The sequence below is a fragment of the Mytilus trossulus genome, chromosome 8 (genome assembly GCF_036588685.1).
Source record: "Mytilus trossulus isolate FHL-02 chromosome 8, PNRI_Mtr1.1.1.hap1, whole genome shotgun sequence".
In the NCBI taxonomy this organism is placed as follows: Eukaryota; Metazoa; Mollusca; class Bivalvia; order Mytilida; family Mytilidae; genus Mytilus; species Mytilus trossulus.
In genome coordinates this window covers 30,198,257-30,204,256 of record NC_086380.1, presented here as the reverse complement: position 1 = coordinate 30,204,256, position 6,000 = coordinate 30,198,257, and positions in this window count along the sequence as shown.

The window sequence follows — 6,000 nt, the reverse complement described above, 5'->3', positions numbered from 1 at the left end:
GAAAATATGTATACCTGGATTTATTATAAAGTAAACATATAATTGACATTGAAACGCTTCCTCTGAAAATGCATGAATTGATTTCTTTGAAATTTTATTGTTATGGAAATGATTGAACTAATGCATGCATATATATATATGTAACTAAATGTTTGCATGCCTATTTTATCTTGATTTTTTTCGAATATATATTGAAGAGAGTTTAACAAAATCATGTCGGAAAATGGCGAATAGACTTATAATTCGGAGTTTAATATGACGTCCATTATGACTCAACTAATATACATATTTGTTTAGGGGCCAACTGAAGGACTCCTTTCGGGTACGAGAGTTTCTCGCTGCATTGAAGACCCATTGGTGGTTGTCGTCTGCTCTATGGTCGGGTTGTTGTCTTTTTGACACTTTCCCTATTTTCAATCTCAATTGTATTACTGAATAAGGGGAATTGTTTACAATCAAACTGTACTAATCTGAAGTAGTTTAGTTATTGGAAATTATTATACCTCAGTATGTTTTTTTTATCTAAAAAGTAATGAAATAGTTGAGCTATTTCATTCCACATAACCATTTGCCAGTCAATAGTTTCAAGGACTATTGCCCCGGTGAATAGTTTCATAATCATCTTTCCCGTACTTTTTCATGCTTATTTTTCATTGGACGACAATGATGTCATTGACTACTCTGCTTGGTTACTAATGCTTTGCAACGTCAAACTCACTCTTATATTGTAAACGGTGGAATCTGTTTGTGTTGACTGTTATTTCCCTTACAAGAAGTAATTCACCTATCGCCAATATTGGGTTATGCTCCGCCCATTTATGCTAATTAGCTATTGCAACGGAGACTCAGACAAACAAAGCGAAAAAGAAAAAAAGTCTTCACGGAATTTTTTATAGATCTAAAATATAGTACCTTATTCATAATATGGGTTCGCTCTCCGTATATTAAAAGTGAATTTGCGTTCGATGTACTTGAGCTAGAATTTCTTATAAGCACGGAAAGTTTAACACGAGTTTTTGTAGTCTTGATTGAAATTAATGAAATATTTATAAATGCAAAACGAATTATAAAAAAAGTATAGTTCATTATGTGCATATACATTTATGTGACATTTGTCTTTTCTTTTAGATGATATATATACACTTTTAGAAAATTATTTGGTATATATATAAAACACTTAATGGCTGTGTTGTTCAGTATAATAAAACATCTAATGACTGGATGTGCGGGTAATAGCAAGTTTGTTGTCCCTTCGCATACCAACTATTGCTTTCGGCTTTGCCTCGAGAAATAGTTGGTATCTCAGGGACAACAAACTTGCTATTACCCTCACACCCAGTCAATAGGTGTATACTATTTACCCAAGTATTTTTTTTTATGTAGATGACCAAATGTAGCCGAAAATAAGTAGCAAAACGAGTGTTCATGTCCACAATTTTTTGTAATTTATCAGCGGTAAAAACATCTGTAGTACATGTGGACTAAAAATTAGTTGTACATAATTATCTACACTGGATTCGTGAAACGCAGCTTTAATAGTTAATTGTCAATTTATTTTCATGTTAAAATAAGCAGGTGTGGTATGAATTGTCAATGAGGCAACTATACAAAAAAGGTCAAAAGAAGTGAAATTGAATGTAAGCAATTATTCATCCTGTTTGAATGAATGTTTTTAAGAGTGTATTTTAAAATTTCTTGCTTTGATCTTGAATACGTATGTCATGTTTTAGTTTTAAAATGGTTGGTTCCAGGTCCGTTTCCAAAAATACATTTTCAGTTGAAAAAATAAAAAAATCTGAGCGTCACTGATGAGTCTTATGTTTACAAAACGCGCGTCCGTCCGTCGTACTAAATTATAATCCTGGTACCTTTGATAACTATTTCAAATCTCTGTTTTTTCTTTTAATTGCATCGCTGTACAATATTGATATAGTTTGATTAGCACAAGAAGTGACCTATTTTAGATGTGGGTTTCAATTTATGAATATCATTATAGATACACGGAAGTAAGATTGAACGAGTTCAAGTTTCTTGTTAATCTCTTTTTTAGTTTCATGCTAGAATATGAACAACTAATATGAATTAATGGTTATCATTTTAAATCTTATTATTTTTATTATCATTATCATTATTATTATTATCATTATTATTATTATTATTATTATTATTATTATTATTATTATTATTATTATTATTATTATTATTATTATTATTATTATTATTATTATTATTATTATTATTATTATTATTATTAGACAACATATGTCCTCCTAATATAAGAAATATAATAGTAGCAAATGATTCATTGCTTATAGTTTAATATATGACATGTAAATCAGGTTGATAAATACAGAATAAATACAGGATGTAGTATGACTTGCAATAATATTAATATCAATCAAACATAAGAACTATAGGTCACAAGACAGTGAAGGATACAAGACAGCTTATCAAATTGTAAGAAAACATTAACATTTTCTGGTGTATCATATATGTGTTCTGTTTTGTGGACGTAAATGTGATTTTTAAGTATTTATCCAGCAAACTTGAATCAATTATCCATCAATATGGTGTTTATTCACTAAAATGAAATCGAAAAAGTAACACTACAGTGAATAAGAATGCACAAATTAAAGAATAAACTTACCATAAGATAATATCAATTATAAGGTGATGGCAACATCCGAGTATGTTAAATGCTTATAGTTAAATGATTAGGAAATAATTGATACATTATTTCATCAGGTTTAAGTACGTCAACAGCAACGCGCCTGACTAGTATCGTTTTTCAAATAGGCGTTATTCTTATTTATGATGAATTCTCAAAATACAGAATATTGTTACAATTTTTAATCAAGAATATGAAAGTATAACACGTCTAACTACATAAACGACGAACATTTGTCATTTGTTTTAGAAAAAAAATATTTTGATGTGCAATTTTAAGTTATTTGTTTGAGAAATAGGTAAACAATCTATATAAATCATTTTAAAAACCACAATCCGATTAAAGAATCGGATTGTTATGAAGTTTAATTTTCAATCTTAAAAAAAAACTATAGCAAAATTAATATTACGTTTTTGCAAAATATTATCATTGTTTAATAATTTAATTTTGGATGTAACACGTCTTCTGATTGGATGACGTTATTACGCTATCAGCTCATAGACATAATTGTGTTATGTGCCCAGGACGCCATCAACGTTTTTTCATGTTTTATCCGGTTTAAAATGGGATTTAGAACTAATTTGTAAGAAATAACTGTAATATTTTTTCTGTCTATTCGAAATAACACCAAAAAATGTGTTCACACTTTAAAATAATGTTTCAATTAGATTTTGACAAAAATAAAGTGAATATTAAAAGAAGAAGATGTGGTATGATTGCTAATGAGTGACTCTCCTCAAACTATCAAATCATACAGATACTACCTACTATACGTCACCGTAAGGCCTTCAACAAGTAGTAACACCAGGACCACGAAGTCAGTTACAAAAGGCCCTGCAATGGTAATTGACAAACAATTCAAACGAGATATATTTATACAATGTAATGAACGAAAAACAAATATGATATACAGTAACAAACGACAATGTCATCAAAGCATTTTAAGTTTCAACAAAAAATGCTATCAAGTTTAGAAAAAAAGCTTTAAAGGAAATAAATAAAAAAAAAAATAAAAACCTTGCATCATTGTCAAGAAATGAATTTGACCTACAGCAAGGACCATTCTATATTAATGGAAATTTTATAGATATAAAAGTAAGTATAACTATTTCCTTATTTTTCAATCTTCCAATTGATATTGAAATTAGAATGTTTTTCAATTCTGAATTATCATTTCGACAAGTAGAAGTTTGCTTGCCCGAATTATAAAGAGTGGAAATAAAAGGTGCTCATTATTCACTCAACTTCAAAAACAGTGGTGTTTTTATTCCAGTATTGATTACATTATTGCATTTAGAAAGATGGAAATAAACATTATGCATAATTGAAAATTAAAAACAAATTAAAACTTTCAGCTTTGAATTTTCCTCAGAGTTGAGTAATTTTGTGATTTTCTATTTTAGGAACATCTAATCAAAGAACACATGAGCAAGCAAATTAAAATGTGGATCGAGGATAAATTTTGAATAAAGGGGTGATCGGGTGTCAAAAACTAGACAACTTTTGTGAGAAACAGGTTGAAAGTTTGCATTAACCATAATATGGAAGTTTGAAGCCCCTGTGGTTACCTTTAATTCCAGAAGCGGATTTAGTGGAAGGCGACCTCGGACATCCCTGATAAAGGCTACATTTATGATTGGTAAACAGGGAGTTGTCGTGTGATGACTCTGAAAACCCATTACACGGTGACTGATATAAAACCTGAAACCAAATTCATAAATCCTTGTATTGAAGTTTCTGAGAAAAATGGGACGAATATTTTCATCTTGGCTATCATGTGTTAAATGTGTAAAATCATAAAAGGGTTTGGTAAACAGGACCTTGTCGTGTTATGAATCAGAAAACACATAACACGGTATAGCAGACTTATATAAACTATGAAACCAAATTTCAGAAATCATTATAATGTAGTTCCTGAGAAAAATGTGACGAACATTTTCAACTTGGCTATTATGTGTAAAATCATACAATTGTTCGGTAAACAGGAAGTTGTCGAGTGATGAAACTGAAATCACATCACACGGTATAGCAGACTTATATAAACCCTGAAACCAAAAAAAAAACTCTATTGAAACGTTCAAACAATGACATATGTTTCTTTCACCAAAAAACTAAATTAAAGTAGATTATTACACGGTTCACCTGCGAATGTCAATTGCGAACTGACCCAATACTTTTTATATCACGACCAGTCCACTGATACTGACCGAGAGTGCACATCACAGCAAAAATTAACAGCTTACCGATAATATGCTTCCTCGTTTTGTGTTCATATGTAATTAAATAAAAAGTTTTTGTCAGCAATGATTAAAGATATTTCGACAATGCAAAATTGAGAACTTCAAAAAAAACTCACAAAATCAAGTCTTGATATCTCTTAAATACAAAAGTATTCGAATTACGATAATTTAATACTTGCTACACTAGATTTACAAAAAAATGAAGTGCATGACAATTCCCTCAGGCAAAGTTGACCTGAAATGAACTTGGATAGCATTTTCCTGTGCTTTTTTTTCGTAGAAAAGTTTAATCTTTTTATTTCGGAGATAATTAACAGTTATCTTGGAAATAGATGCTATCCGTTCAAAAGGAACATTTTCTCTGAAAGTAATAATCATATACCATGAACTCAAACAAAATACTAAATCTGTTAAAATATTTTCCCTTATATTTTCCTATTTAAGATTTTTTGGAAACGTAAACATGGTACCCTGTACCCCAAAAAATCTTTCCTTTCATCATCAAAACCAATTTAGGTTTAAAAAAAGAAAATTTTAAATTATTCGAATGAGTAGTGTATAACATTAGTTATTGGCCGATTTTTGCCACTTTTTAACTTTATTCACTTCATGCAACTACCGAAAGATAGAAAGACAAAACAAATTATGATTCTAATAAAAAAAAGAGAGAAATTTGAAATCATGTGTATAGTTCTTCCTTTTATAGAAATCGTTTTTGTTAAAAGTTTACAAACTATTATTACGTGTTTTCTACTCATATTTATATCTTATTGTCTTTAAGGTGCACACGGATCTATATATTTTTTATCTATTTTAAAATTTATATTTTCAAGTATAATATATAATCAAAATCAACAATTTCTATTAAGTTTTTTACTATTAACATCTAGTTTTAAATTTTTAAGGATATTTTGGTATACCTGTAATATGAACAAGCTGCAAGATTATATAAATTTGTTTACACCCAAACGTAATAACGCATGAGTGGGTGAAATTAATGTATATCAATTCTCTAAATACGATAGCCTTTTTTGAAATTAAATAAATTGATTTCCCACATAGCTTGCTAATGAATTGGGCGAGAAATATTTC